The sequence below is a fragment of the Phyllopteryx taeniolatus genome, chromosome 3, assembly GCF_024500385.1.
Source record: "Phyllopteryx taeniolatus isolate TA_2022b chromosome 3, UOR_Ptae_1.2, whole genome shotgun sequence".
In the NCBI taxonomy this organism is placed as follows: Eukaryota; Metazoa; Chordata; class Actinopteri; order Syngnathiformes; family Syngnathidae; genus Phyllopteryx; species Phyllopteryx taeniolatus.
The window spans coordinates 28,198,134-28,223,264 of NC_084504.1; the positions used below are offsets into that span (position 1 = coordinate 28,198,134).

The window sequence follows — 25,131 nt, forward strand, 5'->3', positions numbered from 1 at the left end:
GCACACCAAATTCAATGCACAAATAGGCGATGTTTACTGTACAAACTGAAGGAACCTGTGTTTAAAATCACCTATTACTTCTGAGGTTCCATGCGTGTTCGTTTTCGTGGAAGAACTAAAATTATAACGCGTTAGAAGTCAACCAATTTATTCCTGACAGAGGAATCTATACATTTTGCAGAGCTCTGGGTTCAGCTGTCACCTGTCCTCTTCAACAGGTGTTTTGGTTTCAAAGCTGATATTTTTCTCCAAAAGCTTTTTGTCTTGCATCAGGAGTTGAAGGTTTTTAAAGTGCTTTTCAACATTTACTCCACTGCATGGACTGGAGAAAAGAACTGCAGCGCTTAAAACCATGTCATCTAAACCTTGTAATGTTGTTGCAGTTGTAAGAAGTCCAAACACGTGCATTGCAAGGTGGTAATGTTGTTTGGCACTGCAACACCAAAATATAAAATCTTAGTTACCATACAGATATTTATAAGATTTATTGATAAAATTAGCAACCAGTTAACAAATATGGATGACATTGTTCAAATTACTAATGAAAATAGTAATATTTTCTGCAAATGTCCTTGGCATTCTTCATCAAATGCCTCAAGCAACAGTGTAGGATAGGTACTTCAAAATCTGTGGATGTCCCCTTTCCACAAACTATAGAGTAGTATTGTTCAATGGTGCTATTCAAATTGGTCTTTATAAATGAAAGACACAGTGCTTGCATTAGCACAATAGAAGCATTACTGGTGCCTGCATCGCTCTCTGTCCATACATCCTTGAAACGTGTCAAGAAAATACTTGACCGAGGCAGTGGTGTGTTCACAAGTCAAGTAGGGAAGGGTGAGGAGTTTTTCAATGAATTCTTCACAACAAGCTCATACACATAGAATGGTGGGGAGCATTTTTCCTTCTTTACGATGCTGCCAGTGGCGTCCAAATAGAGGATGTCTTCTCTGGTCCTGTCACGATAAATGTCAATACAGTACACCTTTGGGGAATAAAAATACTTTTTGGAGCACATCTGGCTTAAGTCTTTCTTTCCACCATGAAATGCAAACTTAAGAGCTCATTGTTGTGCAGACGACTTTTTTGCTTCTTTTCCCACAAAATGGTTTTCAATACAGGAGGTGTGAGTGCCTCATCTCTGCAGCCTGATTCCATGACTGCTTCGTCCAATTTCAGAAGGTTTCTTAAGTAGAGAGATCTGGGCAATTCTTTTTGTAATTTTTGCTCAAGTGAATCCCTTTCTCTTCCTCTCACAGGTCTTGACTTTAGTTCAATGCGATTGTGGATGCTCATACCACCCTTGAAATGTACAGTGTCTTAAAAAAATCCTTTGCTATCTATTGTGACGGTGACTTCAACAGGACAGTTCTCAAATTGACAGTAACACAGACACCAAAATTCCAGGTCTTGTCTTATTGAGCCAAGTGTCTTAGTTCTGTCTTTTGAAAGCTATTGAACAGTATGGATGGATGGATCTAATTCCTTTGGAAATAATGCCAGTCAAGGCCCTTGAATCCTCTGGGTTTTCTCAATTTCTGTAATGAGGCCCAGTCCTTTTGGTCAACTAAAAAATAGGTTGGACCGGAAGGCACTTTTATCCTTATGAATGCATCGTCTTCTGTCGACAAGTCAGGATCACGGTCATTGATACTGGTTCCCCATAGAATAAATAGGGTTAGGGTTAGTTAGGGTTAGAGGGTTAGGGTTAGGGTTAGGGTTAGGGTTAGTAGGTTAGGTTTGGGGAACTGAACTCTTCCCCACCAGGAATTGGGGGCACTGCCCCCTCTTCCTGAGGGAAGGGACGGTGCACGGTCCATCCACCCATGGTTCTGCCTCCCATAACCCTGGTTATACTCCCTGGGGTATGTGAGCTGGCGGCCCCGCCCATAGCGGACCTGTGTCCAACCCCCACCTTCCATGGTATTTTTTTATTTATTTATTTCCCTTGAGTTCGCCTTGGCTATTTAAGTAATCTTTATTTTTGTTGTTTCTTATTTATTAGTTTCGGTATCAATTTACAATGTATTCAAATGAAAGAAACCAAAGAAAAAGTCAATAAAACAAAAAAACAAAAAAATCCGCAATTCAAATCAAAATACCTATAACAACCTATTATGCGTGTGCCCTGACAACGTTTCGGCCAGTAAAGGCCTTCTTCAGGTCGTGGCACACTTTATTTTAATTAAACAACAATAGCAAAGCAGCTCTACTCTTAAATGATGTTCACTCTCCGAAATCCAAAACAAACTGAGGCTTCTGGGCATGTCTGGGCATGTCTGCCTTCTCTATGCTTCTCTTTTTTTAAACCAACTTTTTAACTTGTGTTTAAAGTAACATATGTTAAAAGTAACATAACTTCAAATTAACCCTATATTGTTGTCTTTTACTCCTATATGCACCAAATAAGCTCTATTTTAACTGTATTTAACCCTTTTAACCAAAATTGAAACTTTATTTATATCTTATTAACTGTTTTTGTTTTTTAATATGTTTTATAGTTTTTCTGTTTTTTTATTGTTATATAGTGTTTTAACTGTCCTATAACCCAAAATCATCCTCTAATTGTTTTTATACCTATATGAATTCCCTATCCTATCGCCCTACTTGATTAAACCCATTTCCCTTAGGGTTAGGGTTAGGGTTGTCTCCAGGATTGTCGCTAGGTTAGGTTAGGGTTAGGGTTAGGAAATTGAGGCTGAACCCTTCCACCCCGATGGTCAAATGCCACCGGCCGACCGCCGGAGCGAAAGGGAGGTGCACTGGCCTTCCACCCCTGGAATCTCCCTCCACCTTGATTCCCAACTCCCGTCTGATATCCATTCTGGCCTCGGCGACCATACCGGGCCACTGTCCATCCCTCATCCATCATTTTGTTGTAGATTTACGTAATTTTTATTTTTATGAACTCTTTTTTTGTTTTTTTATATTTTTTATTTTTGTAATTTTTTTGTTGTTATAGTATATATTTTTGTAATGTTTTTGTATATTTTGTTGTATTTTTTCAGTTTTTATTGTTTTTGTATCCGTTTCTTAGTTTTCTGTCCTTGTCATAAAGTTACTGATTTTCCTGTCGCCTTTGCTATATAATTAATCAATGTTCTATTGTCTAGTCTATAAATTGTATGTTCTACAATGAACTATCAGGTATAGTATTGATAATGTATTGTAAAGATGCCAAAAGAATATTTTTTTCAAAAAAAATTTTTTTAATAAAGAAATAAAAAATAATAAAGAAACTATCAAACAAAAGTTGTTTTCATTCAATTGTACTTGTATTTATCCAATTATATGTTTGTGTGTGCCAACAACAACGTTTCGGCTTATGTCAAGCCTTCTTCAGGTTTTAGCACACAATTTCTATGATCCTACTGTTGTAGCAAGAGCTGTTACTCGTTCAAAAACAAACATGAAATGACCGGATTTGGCTGGTTCCCTATTTATAGCCTCTGTCTCAGTGACTCCTCCTTCGTCTTTACCAGCGTATTTATTCCAATGCCCTTCATTCACCAGTCTTATTCTTATGTGCAATTAGTGTAAATAGTGTATATATATATATATATGTTTTTAATTAATTAATTAATTAATTTAATCCTGTATATAGTATGTTAGTGATTATTATTTAGTTTTTTAACTCTTTAATTCTAGAATTCCTTAAATAAACAAATGAATAACTGATCGATTATAGAATTGAAATTAGGGTTAATTAGGGTTAATTAGGGTTAATTGAAAATTAGGTTGAGTCAATTTTAGTGTTATCATCAATTAGGGTGGGATCAAATGGTTAAGGTTAGGGTAAGGTTAGAATTAGGATTAATCCAATTAGGGTTGAGTGTGATTAGGATTAATTAAAAATTAGGGTTAACAAATGGTTAAGGTTAGGGTTAAATCAAAGTTAGGGTTAGTAAATCTAGGGTTGGGATTAATTTAACATTGGGTAAACTAGGGTTACTTACAATTAGGGTTAACCAATCAAGGGTTAACTAAAATTAGGGTTGGATGAAATGGTTAAGATTAGGGTTAGATTAGAAGTTGGATCAATTAAATTATGATTATATTAATTTAACATTGGGTAAACTAGGGTTACTTACAATTAGGGTTAACCAATTAAGGGTTGACTGAAATTAGGGTTGGATGAAATGGTTAAGATTAGGGTTAGATTAGAAATTGGAGTCATTGAATTATGGTTAAGTGGAATTAGGGTAAAATTAAAATTAGGGTGGACAAATGGTTAAGGTTAGGGTAAGGTTAAAATTAGGATTAATCCAATTAGGGTTGAGTGTGATTAGGATTAATTAAAAATTAGGGTTAACAAATGGTTAAGGTTAGGGTTAAATCAAAGTTAGGGTTAGTAAATCTAGGGTTGGGATTAGGTTAACATTGGGTAAACTAGGGTTACTTACAGTTTGGTGAAATGGTTAAGGTTAGGGTTAAATTAGAATTTGGATTAGTTGAATTAGGGTTAAATGGAATCAGGGTATAATTAAAATTTAAATTAGGGTGAAGATTAGAGTTAAATTAGAATTAGGATTATTTAGGGTTAACTGAATTTAGGTTGGGATCAAATGGTTAGGTTAAATAAGCAGTAATATGCATGTGTATCTAAATAAATTTTCTAATCCTAAAAAATGTTTTTGTAATTTTCTTCTGTCAATTGTCCCTCATAATTTCAACCCATCTTTTTATTTAACCCATATGGTTGTTTTGTCGCTAATTTATGTATCCATTGTCTTTCTCTACATTTTCTTTCTAAATCTGTCCAATTAAAGTTTTTTTGTAATCCAGCCATTCGTAATGACTCTAATCCATGTATTAGGAAATGCTGTACCAGGGGTGTGTCCATTTCTTTTTTATTTTTAATATTATACCTATGCTGTGTAATTCGTGCTGATAACGAATTCTTTGTTTCCCCTACATATTTAATCCCACATTTATTACAAATTATTAAATAAATACAATTTGTGGACCTCGCAGTAAATGTTTGTTCAATTTTTATGATAGTTTTCTCCACTGTGTTTTTGATAAATTTTAGTTTCAACAATTGTTTATCTAGTAATAATTGTTTTTGTGTTAATAGTGATGGTAATTTGGCTCTGACTAACAAATCTTTCAAATTCTTATTCCTCCTATATGCCGAGATTATGTTAAATTTTGGGATTCCTGTAGTCGTTTCCGAAATTTCCTGCAAATTTCGTTTTATTTTATTGTGTAGTACCTTGCCTACTGTACAGAAATTTGTAATGAGAGGAATAACATTTTCTTTCGTTTGTTTTTTGTTGAGAAATGTTTTCAGATGATTTCTTAAATATGATCTCGAATACCCTCTTTTTCGTAGGGTATCAAATAAGATCTTCACCGCTTCCCTAAAATCCTCCTCCCTCGTGCAGATTCGGTGAAAGCGCAGAATCTGGGATTTTACAATTCCTTTAAAAGTATGATTTGGATGGAAGCTAAATTTATGCAATAATGCGTGAGTATCTGTTGCCTTGAAATACACTTTAATATCCAATCGATGATTTTCCTGAAAATTGGGTCCCTTAAATATTGTAGTATCTAAAAAGTCAATAGAATTTTGCTTAATTTCTGCTTTAAGTTTAATTGATGGATCCTGTGAATTTAGTGTTTCCTTGAAATTTTCAAATTCTTGTTTAGTCCCTATCCATAATCCCCAAATGTCGTCCAAATACCGTAGATAACTAGCCGGTTTCTTTTCACATTTGGCCAGTGCTTTTTCTTCCCAGTTGGCCATAAAAATATTGGCATATGCTGGAGCAAATTTTTTACCCATTGCTGTTCCCTTAATTTGCAAATAATATTTTTCATTGAATACAAAGTCATTTCTAGTTAAATTAATTTCTAATAATTGTAATAATTCATCATCTGGTCTGTTTGGATCTGGGTATTTCTGGAAAATTTGTTTTACACATTCAATTCCTGCCGGAATAGGAATATTTGTATATAAACTGTTAACATCCATCGAAAAAAACCAAAAGTCCGAGGTTATTGTAACGTCTTTTACCATCTCTATAAAATGGTATGTGTCTCTCACATAGGATGGATGTTTGATCGAAAGTGGATTTAGATAATGATCCAAATATTCTGCGGTGAAATATGTATCACTCCCACAGTCTGATACTATGGGTCTCCCTGGGGGAATTTCAAATGGAATTGTCCATTTCTCCGGACTTTTATGAATTTTTGGGAGAATATAAAATCTCCTCTCTCTTGGTTCTGAGGTTCCAAGTAGGTACTGTTTTTGTTTTCCATTGATAAATTTTTTCTTTTTTAGATTGTTTATAATTTCCTTTATTTTTGGTAGTGTTTCTCTATAAATGGGTTTTTCCAATTTTTTGTAATATTCTGTGTCATTCAATTGTCTTTCTACTTCCATTATATATTGTTCTCTACTTAGAATCACTACTGACGAGCCTTTATCAGCCGGTTTAATGACTATATGTTTTGTATGCATTAATTCTCGTAAGGCTTTTACTTCTTCTACAGACATATTGTATTTTTCAGTAGTCGGTAAGTAGTGTTTTTTTATTGTCTGCCAATCTTTTTGTATTAATTGTCCCACTTCTGGTGGTAATTTATCCATAGGTGGTTTCCAATCAGAAGAGCCTGTAAATGGTGGTCTCTCCTTACCCATCGAATCCTTAAAGTAAGTTCTTAGCATTAAATTTCGGTGATAATTTTGTACGTCAAATTGTAATTGTATTTTTTGATCCTTACTGACGCTTACTGATGGAATAAATGATAGACCCTTACTTAAAATCTTATATTGTAAGGCAGTTAGTTTGAAATTTTTGGATAAGACCACTATATCTTGGGCTCCCAAAGATTGTAATGTTCTATCCCTCTCCCTGTTAGGACTTAGAGGCTGACCAAGTTTAAAGTCTTCCCCCAGTGGTCAAGCATAGCGGTCGCCGTTTCTTTTGTCCAGTGGATTCCATCCTCCTCCACCTGGAATTGGTCCTCAGGTAAGAGAGGAAGGTAACCCACATTCTTCTGAATATGGTCATTCAATGTTCGCAGATTGTCCTGTTCCTCTGTCGGAAGATTTAGCGAGTAATTAATCAGAGGAACCCAAATTTCTGCGTACGGGAACCTCTTTTTCGTTGTTCTAATCACCGCTTGTACATTTTTAACTGTCGTTTCTTTTGATTTATTCAGTCTGCTGTTTATGCCGAATGACAATATCACTTTTTCTATCACCAGATCTTCTGGTGGTACCGTTTTCTCCATCAGGTAATGTCCGTGCCGGAAATGACTTCCCGGGTAACTTTCAATTTGTACGTTTCCGTATGGATGATCCGGTATTCGACTCAAATTAGAGTCCCCCATAATTAGCCACTTCTTCGATACTGACAAATTCCATTCCACTAACTTCCTCTGCGTGTTGGGATGTCTATTAACCCTATATAGTTGGGATTGTGGTGGTATGATGCGAGTGGAGGACTCCGGGAGAACCTCCTCCTCTTCTACCTCTTCATCTGCCCGCCATTGGTTCAATACCTGGGTATGAGAATTCTCTACTCTGTCTTCAACACCCCTCCTCCTAGATCTCCTCTCTGCCCTCTGATTTTTCTTTGGTGTCTCCACAGGTATTGTTTCGTCAACAGGTTCCATTTGAGGTCTCACAATGAGATCCTCTTCCACGCCACCTTGGAGCCAGGATTCTACCCTAGCCTTTCGTGAGGTCCTCGGCGTCTCTATAAATTTTTCCATTGGAGATCGATGCACTAAAGCTCCATCTGTGATCTCTGGTAGCCTCAGTGTCATGATATCGTCATCGTCTGATGTTCCCATGAGTGTCATTTCAGGTCTCTCCAATATGCTAACCTCCTGAGGAGATTCAGTTCCGATCGGTGTCGTGTTTTGAATCGGCCCAGTGGGGACCATGGGCGTCGGCTGTGATTCTGGCACATTCTGGATCACTGGTGCAATATTCTGGATCACCGGTGCAATATTTTGTATAGCCTGCTCTACGGGTGGGCTCCGGGGATGAATTTTTTCTTTAATCAAATTCTCCGTTTGATCAATCACCTGTTGTTTCACATGTGGTAATTTATTCTTGGCCCATCTGATTGCCACCGTGTAGGCCTTTTTCCAGTCCGGGGTAATAAAATCCACAATTTCATTGAGCCATTCCTCCAGGCAAGCCTGGTAGTGTTGAAATAATATCAAACATGTGGTATAGCCCCAATTTTTTGCGTTTCCCATGATGAGGTCCATTGTTTGGCCTTTGGGGAATGCCGGGTTAATCATCCCCATTAATACCTCGACCATTCTTTCGATCATCTTGGGTTGTGGTTTCCCCCCTGTTGGGTCCACATTCTGTAAGTGGTGTACCACTTTCAGAATATTATACAATTTTTGGACCAGCCTTTTAAACCTGGGGTCAGCCGGTTGTAGCCCTCTTTCAAATCCCCCATTCCTTTGGGGAGGTCTCCTTGGGTCTGGTCCCATCCAACCACGGCTCACTGCGGCCGCATATGAATAAGGACGGGAATCCGGTTTACGGAAAGACCATGGGGGAGGCACTGGCGGGTTAGGAAATTGAGGCTGAACCCTTCCACCCCGATGGTCAAATGCCACCGGCCGACCGCCGGAGCGAAAGGGAGGTGCACTGGCCTTCCACCCCTGGAATCTCCCTCCACCTTGATTCCCAACTCCCGTCTGATATCCATTCTGGCCTCGGCGACCATACCGGGCCACTGTCCATCCCTCATCCATCATTTTGTTGTAGATTTACGTAATTTTTATTTTTATGAACTCTTTTTTTGTTTTTTTATATTTTTTATTTTTGTAATTTTTTTGTTGTTATAGTATATATTTTTGTAATGTTTTTGTATATTTTGTTGTATTTTTTCAGTTTTTATTGTTTTTGTATCCGTTTCTTAGTTTTCTGTCCTTGTCATAAAGTTACTGATTTTCCTGTCGCCTTTGCTATATAATTAATCAATGTTCTATTGTCTAGTCTATAAATTGTATGTTCTACAATGAACTATCAGGTATAGTATTGATAATGTATTGTAAAGATGCCAAAAGAATATTTTTTTCAAAAAAAATTTTTTTAATAAAGAAATAAAAAATAATAAAGAAACTATCAAACAAAAGTTGTTTTCATTCAATTGTACTTGTATTTATCCAATTATATGTTTGTGTGTGCCAACAACAACGTTTCGGCTTATGTCAAGCCTTCTTCAGGTTTTAGCACACAATTTCTATGATCCTACTGTTGTAGCAAGAGCTGTTACTCGTTCAAAAACAAACATGAAATGACCGGATTTGGCTGGTTCCCTATTTATAGCCTCTGTCTCAGTGACTCCTCCTTCGTCTTTACCAGCGTATTTATTCCAATGCCCTTCATTCACCAGTCTTATTCTTATGTGCAATTAGTGTAAATAGTGTATATATATATATATATGTTTTTAATTAATTAATTAATTAATTTAATCCTGTATATAGTATGTTAGTGATTATTATTTAGTTTTTTAACTCTTTAATTCTAGAATTCCTTAAATAAACAAATGAATAACTGATCGATTATAGAATTGAAATTAGGGTTAATTAGGGTTAATTGAAAATTAGGTTGAGTCAATTTTAGTGTTATCATCAATTAGGGTGGGATCAAATGGTTAAGGTTAGGGTAAGGTTAGAATTAGGATTAATCCAATTAGGGTTGAGTGTGATTAGGATTAATTAAAAATTAGGGTTAACAAATGGTTAAGGTTAGGGTTAAATCAAAGTTAGGGTTAGTAAATCTAGGGTTGGGATTAATTTAACATTGGGTAAACTAGGGTTACTTACAATTAGGGTTAACCAATCAAGGGTTAACTAAAATTAGGGTTGGATGAAATGGTTAAGATTAGGGTTAGATTAGAAGTTGGATCAATTAAATTATGATTATATTAATTTAACATTGGGTAAACTAGGGTTACTTACAATTAGGGTTAACCAATTAAGGGTTGACTGAAATTAGGGTTGGATGAAATGGTTAAGATTAGGGTTAGATTAGAAATTGGAGTCATTGAATTATGGTTAAGTGGAATTAGGGTAAAATTAAAATTAGGGTGGACAAATGGTTAAGGTTAGGGTAAGGTTAAAATTAGGATTAATCCAATTAGGGTTGAGTGTGATTAGGATTAATTAAAAATTAGGGTTAACAAATGGTTAAGGTTAGGGTTAAATCAAAGTTAGGGTTAGTAAATCTAGGGTTGGGATTAGGTTAACATTGGGTAAACTAGGGTTACTTACAGTTTGGTGAAATGGTTAAGGTTAGGGTTAAATTAGAATTTGGATTAGTTGAATTAGGGTTAAATGGAATCAGGGTATAATTAAAATTTAAATTAGGGTGAAGATTAGAGTTAAATTAGAATTAGGATTATTTAGGGTTAACTGAATTTAGGTTGGGATCAAATGGTTAGGTTAAATAAGCAGTAATATGCATGTGTATCTAAATAAATTTTCTAATCCTAAAAAATGTTTTTGTAATTTTCTTCTGTCAATTGTCCCTCATAATTTCAACCCATCTTTTTATTTAACCCATATGGTTGTTTTGTCGCTAATTTATGTATCCATTGTCTTTCTCTACATTTTCTTTCTAAATCTGTCCAATTAAAGTTTTTTTGTAATCCAGCCATTCGTAATGACTCTAATCCATGTATTAGGAAATGCTGTACCAGGGGTGTGTCCATTTCTTTTTTATTTTTAATATTATACCTATGCTGTGTAATTCGTGCTGATAACGAATTCTTTGTTTCCCCTACATATTTAATCCCACATTTATTACAAATTATTAAATAAATACAATTTGTGGACCTCGCAGTAAATGTTTGTTCAATTTTTATGATAGTTTTCTCCACTGTGTTTTTGATAAATTTTAGTTTCAACAATTGTTTATCTAGTAATAATTGTTTTTGTGTTAATAGTGATGGTAATTTGGCTCTGACTAACAAATCTTTCAAATTCTTATTCCTCCTATATGCCGAGATTATGTTAAATTTTGGGATTCCTGTAGTCGTTTCCGAAATTTCCTGCAAATTTCGTTTTATTTTATTGTGTAGTACCTTGCCTACTGTACAGAAATTTGTAATGAGAGGAATAACATTTTCTTTCGTTTGTTTTTTGTTGAGAAATGTTTTCAGATGATTTCTTAAATATGATCTCGAATACCCTCTTTTTCGTAGGGTATCAAATAAGATCTTCACCGCTTCCCTAAAATCCTCCTCCCTCGTGCAGATTCGGTGAAAGCGCAGAATCTGGGATTTTACAATTCCTTTAAAAGTATGATTTGGATGGAAGCTAAATTTATGCAATAATGCGTGAGTATCTGTTGCCTTGAAATACACTTTAATATCCAATCGATGATTTTCCTGAAAATTGGGTCCCTTAAATATTGTAGTATCTAAAAAGTCAATAGAATTTTGCTTAATTTCTGCTTTAAGTTTAATTGATGGATCCTGTGAATTTAGTGTTTCCTTGAAATTTTCAAATTCTTGTTTAGTCCCTATCCATAATCCCCAAATGTCGTCCAAATACCGTAGATAACTAGCCGGTTTCTTTTCACATTTGGCCAGTGCTTTTTCTTCCCAGTTGGCCATAAAAATATTGGCATATGCTGGAGCAAATTTTTTACCCATTGCTGTTCCCTTAATTTGCAAATAATATTTTTCATTGAATACAAAGTCATTTCTAGTTAAATTAATTTCTAATAATTGTAATAATTCATCATCTGGTCTGTTTGGATCTGGGTATTTCTGGAAAATTTGTTTTACACATTCAATTCCTGCCGGAATAGGAATATTTGTATATAAACTGTTAACATCCATCGAAAAAAACCAAAAGTCCGAGGTTATTGTAACGTCTTTTACCATCTCTATAAAATGGTATGTGTCTCTCACATAGGATGGATGTTTGATCGAAAGTGGATTTAGATAATGATCCAAATATTCTGCGGTGAAATATGTATCACTCCCACAGTCTGATACTATGGGTCTCCCTGGGGGAATTTCAAATGGAATTGTCCATTTCTCCGGACTTTTATGAATTTTTGGGAGAATATAAAATCTCCTCTCTCTTGGTTCTGAGGTTCCAAGTAGGTACTGTTTTTGTTTTCCATTGATAAATTTTTTCTTTTTTAGATTGTTTATAATTTCCTTTATTTTTGGTAGTGTTTCTCTATAAATGGGTTTTTCCAATTTTTTGTAATATTCTGTGTCATTCAATTGTCTTTCTACTTCCATTATATATTGTTCTCTACTTAGAATCACTACTGACGAGCCTTTATCAGCCGGTTTAATGACTATATGTTTTGTATGCATTAATTCTCGTAAGGCTTTTACTTCTTCTACAGACATATTGTATTTTTCAGTAGTCGGTAAGTAGTGTTTTTTTATTGTCTGCCAATCTTTTTGTATTAATTGTCCCACTTCTGGTGGTAATTTATCCATAGGTGGTTTCCAATCAGAAGAGCCTGTAAATGGTGGTCTCTCCTTACCCATCGAATCCTTAAAGTAAGTTCTTAGCATTAAATTTCGGTGATAATTTTGTACGTCAAATTGTAATTGTATTTTTTGATCCTTACTGACGCTTACTGATGGAATAAATGATAGACCCTTACTTAAAATCTTATATTGTAAGGCAGTTAGTTTGAAATTTTTGGATAAGACCACTATATCTTGGGCTCCCAAAGATTGTAATGTTCTATCCCTCTCCCTGTTAGGACTTAGAGGCTGACCAAGTTTAAAGTCTTCCCCCAGTGGTCAAGCATAGCGGTCGCCGTTTCTTTTGTCCAGTGGATTCCATCCTCCTCCACCTGGAATTGGTCCTCAGGTAAGAGAGGAAGGTAACCCACATTCTTCTGAATATGGTCATTCAATGTTCGCAGATTGTCCTGTTCCTCTGTCGGAAGATTTAGCGAGTAATTAATCAGAGGAACCCAAATTTCTGCGTACGGGAACCTCTTTTTCGTTGTTCTAATCACCGCTTGTACATTTTTAACTGTCGTTTCTTTTGATTTATTCAGTCTGCTGTTTATGCCGAATGACAATATCACTTTTTCTATCACCAGATCTTCTGGTGGTACCGTTTTCTCCATCAGGTAATGTCCGTGCCGGAAATGACTTCCCGGGTAACTTTCAATTTGTACGTTTCCGTATGGATGATCCGGTATTCGACTCAAATTAGAGTCCCCCATAATTAGCCACTTCTTCGATACTGACAAATTCCATTCCACTAACTTCCTCTGCGTGTTGGGATGTCTATTAACCCTATATAGTTGGGATTGTGGTGGTATGATGCGAGTGGAGGACTCCGGGAGAACCTCCTCCTCTTCTACCTCTTCATCTGCCCGCCATTGGTTCAATACCTGGGTATGAGAATTCTCTACTCTGTCTTCAACACCCCTCCTCCTAGATCTCCTCTCTGCCCTCTGATTTTTCTTTGGTGTCTCCACAGGTATTGTTTCGTCAACAGGTTCCATTTGAGGTCTCACAATGAGATCCTCTTCCACGCCACCTTGGAGCCAGGATTCTACCCTAGCCTTTCGTGAGGTCCTCGGCGTCTCTATAAATTTTTCCATTGGAGATCGATGCACTAAAGCTCCATCTGTGATCTCTGGTAGCCTCAGTGTCATGATATCGTCATCGTCTGATGTTCCCATGAGTGTCATTTCAGGTCTCTCCAATATGCTAACCTCCTGAGGAGATTCAGTTCCGATCGGTGTCGTGTTTTGAATCGGCCCAGTGGGGACCATGGGCGTCGGCTGTGATTCTGGCACATTCTGGATCACTGGTGCAATATTCTGGATCACCGGTGCAATATTTTGTATAGCCTGCTCTACGGGTGGGCTCCGGGGATGAATTTTTTCTTTAATCAAATTCTCCGTTTGATCAATCACCTGTTGTTTCACATGTGGTAATTTATTCTTGGCCCATCTGATTGCCACCGTGTAGGCCTTTTTCCAGTCCGGGGTAATAAAATCCACAATTTCATTGAGCCATTCCTCCAGGCAAGCCTGGTAGTGTTGAAATAATATCAAACATGTGGTATAGCCCCAATTTTTTGCGTTTCCCATGATGAGGTCCATTGTTTGGCCTTTGGGGAATGCCGGGTTAATCATCCCCATTAATACCTCGACCATTCTTTCGATCATCTTGGGTTGTGGTTTCCCCCCTGTTGGGTCCACATTCTGTAAGTGGTGTACCACTTTCAGAATATTATACAATTTTTGGACCAGCCTTTTAAACCTGGGGTCAGCCGGTTGTAGCCCTCTTTCAAATCCCCCATTCCTTTGGGGAGGTCTCCTTGGGTCTGGTCCCATCCAACCACGGCTCACTGCGGCCGCATATGAATAAGGACGGGAATCCGGTTTACGGAAAGACCATGGGGGAGGCACTGGCGGGTTAGGAAATTGAGGCTGAACCCTTCCACCCCGATGGTCAAATGCCACCGGCCGACCGCCGGAGCGAAAGGGAGGTGCACTGGCCTTCCACCCCTGGAATCTCCCTCCACCTTGATTCCCAACTCCCGTCTGATATCCATTCTGGCCTCGGCGACCATACCGGGCCACTGTCCATCCCTCATCCATCATTTTGTTGTAGATTTACGTAATTTTTATTTTTATGAACTCTTTTTTTGTTTTTTTATATTTTTTATTTTTGTAATTTTTTTGTTGTTATAGTATATATTTTTGTAATGTTTTTGTATATTTTGTTGTATTTTTTCAGTTTTTATTGTTTTTGTATCCGTTTCTTAGTTTTCTGTCCTTGTCATAAAGTTACTGATTTTCCTGTCGCCTTTGCTATATAATTAATCAATGTTCTATTGTCTAGTCTATAAATTGTATGTTCTACAATGAACTATCAGGTATAGTATTGATAATGTATTGTAAAGATGCCAAAAGAATATTTTTTTCAAAAAAAATTTTTTTAATAAAGAAATAAAAAATAATAAAGAAACTATCAAACAAAAGTTGTTTTCATTCAATTGTACTTGTATTTATCCAATTATATGTTTGTGTGTGCCAACAACAACGTTTCGGCTTATGTCAAGCCTTCTTCAGGTTTTAGCACACAATTTCTATGATCCTACTGTTGTAGCAAGAGCTGTTACTCGTTCAAAAACAAACATGAAATGACCGGATTTGGCTGGTTCCCTATTTATAGCCTCTGTCTCAGTGACTCCTCCTTCGTCTTTACCAGCGTATTTATTCCAATGCCCTTCATTCACCAGTCTTATTCTTATGTGCAATTAGTGTAAATAGTGTATATATATATATATATGTTTTTAATTAATTAATTAATTAATTTAATCCTGTATATAGTATGTTAGTGATTATTATTTAGTTTTTTAACTCTTTAATTCTAGAATTCCTTAAATAAACAAATGAATAACTGATCGATTATAGAATTGAAATTAGGGTTAATTAGGGTTAATTAGGGTTAATTGAAAATTAGGTTGAGTCAATTTTAGTGTTATCATCAATTAGGGTGGGATCAAATGGTTAAGGTTAGGGTAAGGTTAGAATTAGGATTAATCCAATTAGGGTTGAGTGTGATTAGGATTAATTAAAAATTAGGGTTAACAAATGGTTAAGGTTAGGGTTAAATCAAAGTTAGGGTTAGTAAATCTAGGGTTGGGATTAATTTAACATTGGGTAAACTAGGGTTACTTACAATTAGGGTTAACCAATCAAGGGTTAACTAAAATTAGGGTTGGATGAAATGGTTAAGATTAGGGTTAGATTAGAAGTTGGATCAATTAAATTATGATTATATTAATTTAACATTGGGTAAACTAGGGTTACTTACAATTAGGGTTAACCAATTAAGGGTTGACTGAAATTAGGGTTGGATGAAATGGTTAAGATTAGGGTTAGATTAGAAATTGGAGTCATTGAATTATGGTTAAGTGGAATTAGGGTAAAATTAAAATTAGGGTGGACAAATGGTTAAGGTTAGGGTAAGGTTAAAATTAGGATTAATCCAATTAGGGTTGAGTGTGATTAGGATTAATTAAAAATTAGGGTTAACAAATGGTTAAGGTTAGGGTTAAATCAAAGTTAGGGTTAGTAAATCTAGGGTTGGGATTAGGTTAACATTGGGTAAACTAGGGTTACTTACAGTTTGGTGAAATGGTTAAGGTTAGGGTTAAATTAGAATTTGGATTAGTTGAATTAGGGTTAAATGGAATCAGGGTATAATTAAAATTTAAATTAGGGTGAAGATTAGAGTTAAATTAGAATTAGGATTATTTAGGGTTAACTGAATTTAGGTTGGGATCAAATGGTTAGGTTAAATAAGCAGTAATATGCATGTGTATCTAAATAAATTTTCTAATCCTAAAAAATGTTTTTGTAATTTTCTTCTGTCAATTGTCCCTCATAATTTCAACCCATCTTTTTATTTAACCCATATGGTTGTTTTGTCGCTAATTTATGTATCCATTGTCTTTCTCTACATTTTCTTTCTAAATCTGTCCAATTAAAGTTTTTTTGTAATCCAGCCATTCGTAATGACTCTAATCCATGTATTAGGAAATGCTGTACCAGGGGTGTGTCCATTTCTTTTTTATTTTTAATATTATACCTATGCTGTGTAATTCGTGCTGATAACGAATTCTTTGTTTCCCCTACATATTTAATCCCACATTTATTACAAATTATTAAATAAATACAATTTGTGGACCTCGCAGTAAATGTTTGTTCAATTTTTATGATAGTTTTCTCCACTGTGTTTTTGATAAATTTTAGTTTCAACAATTGTTTATCTAGTAATAATTGTTTTTGTGTTAATAGTGATGGTAATTTGGCTCTGACTAACAAATCTTTCAAATTCTTATTCCTCCTATATGCCGAGATTATGTTAAATTTTGGGATTCCTGTAGTCGTTTCCGAAATTTCCTGCAAATTTCGTTTTATTTTATTGTGTAGTACCTTGCCTACTGTACAGAAATTTGTAATGAGAGGAATAACATTTTCTTTCGTTTGTTTTTTGTTGAGAAATGTTTTCAGATGATTTCTTAAATATGATCTCGAATACCCTCTTTTTCGTAGGGTATCAAATAAGATCTTCACCGCTTCCCTAAAATCCTCCTCCCTCGTGCAGATTCGGTGAAAGCGCAGAATCTGGGATTTTACAATTCCTTTAAAAGTATGATTTGGATGGAAGCTAAATTTATGCAATAATGCGTGAGTATCTGTTGCCTTGAAATACACTTTAATATCCAATCGATGATTTTCCTGAAAATTGGGTCCCTTAAATATTGTAGTATCTAAAAAGTCAATAGAATTTTGCTTAATTTCTGCTTTAAGTTTAATTGATGGATCCTGTGAATTTAGTGTTTCCTTGAAATTTTCAAATTCTTGTTTAGTCCCTATCCATAATCCCCAAATGTCGTCCAAATACCGTAGATAACTAGCCGGTTTCTTTTCACATTTGGCCAGTGCTTTTTCTTCCCAGTTGGCCATAAAAATATTGGCATATGCTGGAGCAAATTTTTTACCCATTGCTGTTCCCTTAATTTGCAAATAATATTTTTCATTGAATACAAAGTCATTTCTAGTTAAATTAATTTCTAATAATTGTAATAATTCATCATCTGGTCTGTTTGGATCTGGGTATTTCTGGAAAATTTGTTTTACACATTCAATTCCTGCCGGAATAGGAATATTTGTATATAAACTGTTAACATCCATCGAAAAAAACCAAAAGTCCGAGGTTATTGTAACGTCTTTTACCATCTCTATAAAATGGTATGTGTCTCTCACATAGGATGGATGTTTGATCGAAAGTGGATTTAGATAATGATCCAAATATTCTGCGGTGAAATATGTATCACTCCCACAGTCTGATACTATGGGTCTCCCTGGGGGAATTTCAAATGGAATTGTCCATTTCTCCGGACTTTTATGAATTTTTGGGAGAATATAAAATCTCCTCTCTCTTGGTTCTGAGGTTCCAAGTAGGTACTGTTTTTGTTTTCCATTGATAAATTTTTTCTTTTTTAGATTGTTTATAATTTCCTTTATTTTTGGTAGTGTTTCTCTATAAATGGGTTTTTCCAATTTTTTGTAATATTCTGTGTCATTCAATTGTCTTTCTACTTCCATTATATATTGTTCTCTACTTAGAATCACTACTGACGAGCCTTTATCAGCCGGTTTAATGACTATATGTTTTGTATGCATTAATTCTCGTAAGGCTTTTACTTCTTCTACAGACATATTGTATTTTTCAGTAGTCGGTAAGTAGTGTTTTTTTATTGTCTGCCAATCTTTTTGTATTAATTGTCCCACTTCTGGTGGTAATTTATCCATAGGTGGTTTCCAATCAGAAGAGCCTGTAAATGGTGGTCTCTCCTTACCCATCGAATCCTTAAAGTAAGTTCTTAGCATTAAATTTCGGTGATAATTTTGTACGTCAAATTGTAATTGTATTTTTTGATCCTTACTGACGCTTACTGATGGAATAAATGATAGACCCTTACTTAAAATCTTATATTGTAAGGCAGTTAGTTTGAAATTTTTGGATAAGACCACTATATCTTGGGCTCCCAAAGATTGTAATGTTCTATCCCTCTCCCTGTTAGGACTTAGAGGCTGACCAAGTTTAAAGTCTTCCCCCAGTGGTCAAGCATAGCGGTCGCCGTTTCTTTTGTCCAGTGGATTCCATCCTCCTCCACCTGGAATTGGTCCTCAGGTAAGAGAGGAAGGTAACCCACATTCTTCTGAATATGGTCATTCAATGTTCGCAGATTGTCCTGTTCCTCTGTCGGAAGATTTAGCGAGTAATTAATCAGAGGAACCCAAATTTCTGCGTACGGGAACCTCTTTTTCGTTGTTCTAATCACCGCTTGTACATTTTTAACTGTCGTTTCTTTTGATTTATTCAGTCTGCTGTTTATGCCGAATGACAATATCACTTTTTCTATCACCAGATCTTCTGGTGGTACCGTTTTCTCCATCAGGTAATGTCCGTGCCGGAAATGACTTCCCGGGTAACTTTCAATTTGTACGTTTCCGTATGGATGATCCGGTATTCGACTCAAATTAGAGTCCCCCATAATTAGCCACTTCTTCGATACTGACAAATTCCATTCCACTAACTTCCTCTGCGTGTTGGGATGTCTATTAACCCTATATAGTTGGGATTGTGGTGGTATGATGCGAGTGGAGGACTCCGGGAGAACCTCCTCCTCTTCTACCTCTTCATCTGCCCGCCATTGGTTCAATACCTGGGTATGAGAATTCTCTACTCTGTCTTCAACACCCCTCCTCCTAGATCTCCTCTCTGCCCTCTGATTTTTCTTTGGTGTCTCCACAGGTATTGTTTCGTCAACAGGTTCCATTTGAGGTCTCACAATGAGATCCTCTTCCACGCCACCTTGGAGCCAGGATTCTACCCTAGCCTTTCGTGAGGTCCTCGGCGTCTCTATAAATTTTTCCATTGGAGATCGATGCACTAAAGCTCCATCTGTGATCTCTGGTAGCCTCAGTGTCATGATATCGTCATCGTCTGATGTTCCCATGAGTGTCATTTCAGGTCTCTCCAATATGCTAACCTCCTGAGGAGATTCAGTTCCGATCGGTGTCGTGTTTTGAATCGGCCCAGTGGGGACCATGGGCGTCGGCTGTGATTCTGGCACATTCTGGATCACTGGTGCAATATTCTGGATCACCGGTGCAATATTTTGTATAGCCTGCTCTACGGGTGGGCTCCGGGGATGAATTTTTTCTTTAATCAAATTCTCCGTTTGATCAATCACCTGTTGTTTCACATGTGGTAATTTATTCTTGGCCCATCTGATTGCCACCGTGTAGGCCTTTTTCCAGTCCGGGGTAATAAAATCCACAATTTCATTGAGCCATTCCTCCAGGCAAGCCTGGTAGTGTTGAAATAATATCAAACATGTGGTATAGCCCCAATTTTTTGCGTTTCCCATGATGAGGTCCATTGTTTGGCCTTTGGGGAATGCCGGGTTAATCATCCCCATTAATACCTCGACCATTCTTTCGATCATCTTGGGTTGTGGTTTCCCCCCTGTTGGGTCCACATTCTGTAAGTGGTGTACCACTTTCAGAATATTATACAATTTTTGGACCAGCCTTTTAAACCTGGGGTCAGCCGGTTGTAGCCCTCTTTCAAATCCCCCATTCCTTTGGGGAGGTCTCCTTGGGTCTGGTCCCATCCAACCACGGCTCACTGCGGCCGCATATGAATAAGGACGGGAATCCGGTTTACGGAAAGACCATGGGGGAGGCACTGGCGGGTTAGGAAATTGAGGCTGAACCCTTCCACCCCGATGGTCAAATGCCACCGGCCGACCGCCGGAGCGAAAGGGAGGTGCACTGGCCTTCCACCCCTGGAATCTCCCTCCACCTTGATTCCCAACTCCCGTCTGATATCCATTCTGGCCTCGGCGACCATACCGGGCCACTGTCCATCCCTCATCCATCATTTTGTTGTAGATTTACGTAATTTTTATTTTTATGAACTCTTTTTTTGTTTTTTTATATTTTTTATTTTTGTAATTTTTTTGTTGTTATAGTATATATTTTTGTAATGTTTTTGTATATTTTGTTGTATTTTTTCAGTTTTTATTGTTTTTGTATCCGTTTCTTAGTTTTCTGTCCTTGTCATAAAGTTACTGATTTTCCTGTCGCCTTTGCTATATAATTAATCAATGTTCTATTGTCTAGTCTATAAATTGTATGTTCTACAATGAACTATCAGGTATAGTATTGATAATGTATTGTAAAGATGCCAAAAGAATATTTTTTTCAAAAAAAATTTTTTTAATAAAGAAATAAAAAATAATAAAGAAACTATCAAACAAAAGTTGTTTTCATTCAATTGTACTTGTATTTATCCAATTATATGTTTGTGTGTGCCAACAACAACGTTTCGGCTTATGTCAAGCCTTCTTCAGGTTTTAGCACACAATTTCTATGATCCTACTGTTGTAGCAAGAGCTGTTACTCGTTCAAAAACAAACATGAAATGACCGGATTTGGCTGGTTCCCTATTTATAGCCTCTGTCTCAGTGACTCCTCCTTCGTCTTTACCAGCGTATTTATTCCAATGCCCTTCATTCACCAGTCTTATTCTTATGTGCAATTAGTGTAAATAGTGTATATATATATATATATGTTTTTAATTAATTAATTAATTAATTTAATCCTGTATATAGTATGTTAGTGATTATTATTTAGTTTTTTAACTCTTTAATTCTAGAATTCCTTAAATAAACAAATGAATAACTGATCGATTATAGAATTGAAATTAGGGTTAATTAGGGTTAATTAGGGTTAATTGAAAATTAGGTTGAGTCAATTTTAGTGTTATCATCAATTAGGGTGGGATCAAATGGTTAAGGTTAGGGTAAGGTTAGAATTAGGATTAATCCAATTAGGGTTGAGTGTGATTAGGATTAATTAAAAATTAGGGTTAACAAATGGTTAAGGTTAGGGTTAAATCAAAGTTAGGGTTAGTAAATCTAGGGTTGGGATTAATTTAACATTGGGTAAACTAGGGTTACTTACAATTAGGGTTAACCAATCAAGGGTTAACTAAAATTAGGGTTGGATGAAATGGTTAAGATTAGGGTTAGATTAGAAGTTGGATCAATTAAATTATGATTATATTAATTTAACATTGGGTAAACTAGGGTTACTTACAATTAGGGTTAACCAATTAAGGGTTGACTGAAATTAGGGTTGGATGAAATGGTTAAGATTAGGGTTAGATTAGAAATTGGAGTCATTGAATTATGGTTAAGTGGAATTAGGGTAAAATTAAAATTAGGGTGGACAAATGGTTAAGGTTAGGGTAAGGTTAAAATTAGGATTAATCCAATTAGGGTTGAGTGTGATTAGGATTAATTAAAAATTAGGGTTAACAAATGGTTAAGGTTAGGGTTAAATCAAAGTTAGGGTTAGTAAATCTAGGGTTGGGATTAGGTTAACATTGGGTAAACTAGGGTTACTTACAGTTTGGTGAAATGGTTAAGGTTAGGGTTAAATTAGAATTTGGATTAGTTGAATTAGGGTTACATGGAATCAGGGTATAATTAAAATTTAAATTAGGGTGAAGATTAGAGCTAAATTAGAATTAGGATTATTTAGGGTTAACTGAATTTAGGTTGGGATCAAATGGTTAGGTTAAATAAGCAGTAATATGCATGTGTATCTAAATAAATTTTCTAATCCTAAAAAATGTTTTTGTAATTTTCTTCTGTCAATTGTCCCTCATAATTTCAACCCATCTTTTTATTTAACCCATATGGTTGTTTTGTCGCTAATTTATGTATCCATTGTCTTTCTCTACATTTTCTTTCTAAATCTGTCCAATTAAAGTTTTTTTGTAATCCAGCCATTCGTAATGACTCTAATCCATGTATTAGGAAATGCTGTACCAGGGGTGTGTCCATTTCTTTTTTATTTTTAATATTATACCTATGCTGTGTAATTCGTGCTGATAACGAATTCTTTGTTTCCCCTACATATTTAATCCCACATTTATTACAAATTATTAAATAAATACAATTTGTGGACCTCGCAGTAAATGTTTGTTCAATTTTTATGATAGTTTTCTCCACTGTGTTTTTGATAAATTTTAGTTTCAACAATTGTTTATCTAGTAATAATTGTTTTTGTGTTAATAGTGATGGTAATTTGGCTCTGACTAACAAATCTTTCAAATTCTTATTCCTCCTATATGCCGAGATTATGTTAAATTTTGGGATTCCTGTAGTCGTTTCCGAAATTTCCTGCAAATTTCGTTTTATTTTATTGTGTAGTACCTTGCCTACTGTACAGAAATTTGTAATGAGAGGAATAACATTTTCTTTCGTTTGTTTTTTGTTGAGAAATGTTTTCAGATGATTTCTTAAATATGATCTCGAATACCCTCTTTTTCGTAGGGTATCAAATAAGATCTTCACCGCTTCCCTAAAATCCTCCTCCCTCGTGCAGATTCGGTGAAAGCGCAGAATCTGGGATTTTACAATTCCTTTAAAAGTATGATTTGGATGGAAGCTAAATTTATGCAATAATGCGTGAGTATCTGTTGCCTTGAAATACACTTTAATATCCAATCGATGATTTTCCTGAAAATTGGGTCCCTTAAATATTGTAGTATCTAAAAAGTCAATAGAATTTTGCTTAATTTCTGCTTTAAGTTTAATTGATGGATCCTGTGAATTTAGTGTTTCCTTGAAATTTTCAAATTCTTGTTTAGTCCCTATCCATAATCCCCAAATGTCGTCCAAATACCGTAGATAACTAGCCGGTTTCTTTTCACATTTGGCCAGTGCTTTTTCTTCCCAGTTGGCCATAAAAATATTGGCATATGCTGGAGCAAATTTTTTACCCATTGCTGTTCCCTTAATTTGCAAATAATATTTTTCATTGAATACAAAGTCATTTCTAGTTAAATTAATTTCTAATAATTGTAATAATTCATCATCTGGTCTGTTTGGATCTGGGTATTTCTGGAAAATTTGTTTTACACATTCAATTCCTGCCGGAATAGGAATATTTGTATATAAACTGTTAACATCCATCGAAAAAAACCAAAAGTCCGAGGTTATTGTAACGTCTTTTACCATCTCTATAAAATGGTATGTGTCTCTCACATAGGATGGATGTTTGATCGAAAGTGGATTTAGATAATGATCCAAATATTCTGCGGTGAAATATGTATCACTCCCACAGTCTGATACTATGGGTCTCCCTGGGGGAATTTCAAATGGAATTGTCCATTTCTCCGGACTTTTATGAATTTTTGGGAGAATATAAAATCTCCTCTCTCTTGGTTCTGAGGTTCCAAGTAGGTACTGTTTTTGTTTTCCATTGATAAATTTTTTCTTTTTTAGATTGTTTATAATTTCCTTTATTTTTGGTAGTGTTTCTCTATAAATGGGTTTTTCCAATTTTTTGTAATATTCTGTGTCATTCAATTGTCTTTCTACTTCCATTATATATTGTTCTCTACTTAGAATCACTACTGACGAGCCTTTATCAGCCGGTTTAATGACTATATGTTTTGTATGCATTAATTCTCGTAAGGCTTTTACTTCTTCTACAGACATATTGTATTTTTCAGTAGTCGGTAAGTAGTGTTTTTTTATTGTCTGCCAATCTTTTTGTATTAATTGTCCCACTTCTGGTGGTAATTTATCCATAGGTGGTTTCCAATCAGAAGAGCCTGTAAATGGTGGTCTCTCCTTACCCATCGAATCCTTAAAGTAAGTTCTTAGCATTAAATTTCGGTGATAATTTTGTACGTCAAATTGTAATTGTATTTTTTGATCCTTACTGACGCTTACTGATGGAATAAATGATAGACCCTTACTTAAAATCTTATATTGTAAGGCAGTTAGTTTGAAATTTTTGGATAAGACCACTATATCTTGGGCTCCCAAAGATTGTAATGTTCTATCCCTCTCCCTGTTAGGACTTAGAGGCTGACCAAGTTTAAAGTCTTCCCCCAGTGGTCAAGCATAGCGGTCGCCGTTTCTTTTGTCCAGTGGATTCCATCCTCCTCCACCTGGAATTGGTCCTCAGGTAAGAGAGGAAGGTAACCCACATTCTTCTGAATATGGTCATTCAATGTTCGCAGATTGTCCTGTTCCTCTGTCGGAAGATTTAGCGAGTAATTAATCAGAGGAACCCAAATTTCTGCGTACGGGAACCTCTTTTTCGTTGTTCTAATCACCGCTTGTACATTTTTAACTGTCGTTTCTTTTGATTTATTCAGTCTGCTGTTTATGCCGAATGACAATATCACTTTTTCTATCACCAGATCTTCTGGTGGTACCGTTTTCTCCATCAGGTAATGTCCGTGCCGGAAATGACTTCCCGGGTAACTTTCAATTTGTACGTTTCCGTATGGATGATCCGGTATTCGACTCAAATTAGAGTCCCCCATAATTAGCCACTTCTTCGATACTGACAAATTCCATTCCACTAACTTCCTCTGCGTGTTGGGATGTCTATTAACCCTATATAGTTGGGATTGTGGTGGTATGATGCGAGTGGAGGACTCCGGGAGAACCTCCTCCTCTTCTACCTCTTCATCTGCCCGCCATTGGTTCAATACCTGGGTATGAGAATTCTCTACTCTG

General features: G+C 35.9%; 1 long non-coding RNA gene across 11 annotated transcripts in view; it reads left to right on the plus strand.

Moving 5' to 3' along the window:
* Nucleotides 1–2,680: 2,680 nt before the first annotated feature.
* LOC133475434 (uncharacterized) overlaps nt 2,681–25,131 on the plus strand; it is a 30,173-nt gene continuing 7,722 nt past the window's right edge. For 4 of the 11 annotated variants that reach the window (XR_009787827.1, XR_009787823.1, XR_009787829.1 and 1 more), the window contains exons 1-16: nt 2,681–6,661; nt 6,871–6,980; nt 7,219–7,248; nt 7,426–7,519; nt 7,605–12,518; nt 12,728–12,837; nt 13,076–13,105; nt 13,283–13,376; nt 13,462–18,385; nt 18,595–18,704; nt 18,943–18,972; nt 19,150–19,243; nt 19,329–24,252; nt 24,462–24,571; nt 24,810–24,839; nt 25,017–25,110. This is a non-coding gene — a long non-coding RNA (uncharacterized LOC133475434). Of the gene's footprint in view, nt 6,662–6,870; nt 6,994–7,218; nt 7,249–7,425; nt 7,520–7,604; nt 12,519–12,727; nt 12,851–13,075; nt 13,106–13,282; nt 13,377–13,461; nt 18,386–18,594; nt 18,718–18,942; nt 18,973–19,149; nt 19,244–19,328; nt 24,253–24,461; nt 24,585–24,809; nt 24,840–25,016; nt 25,111–25,131 lie in introns of all 11 variants that reach the window. The other 7 variants (XR_009787832.1, XR_009787831.1, XR_009787830.1 and 4 more) reach the window with 7 other exon arrangements.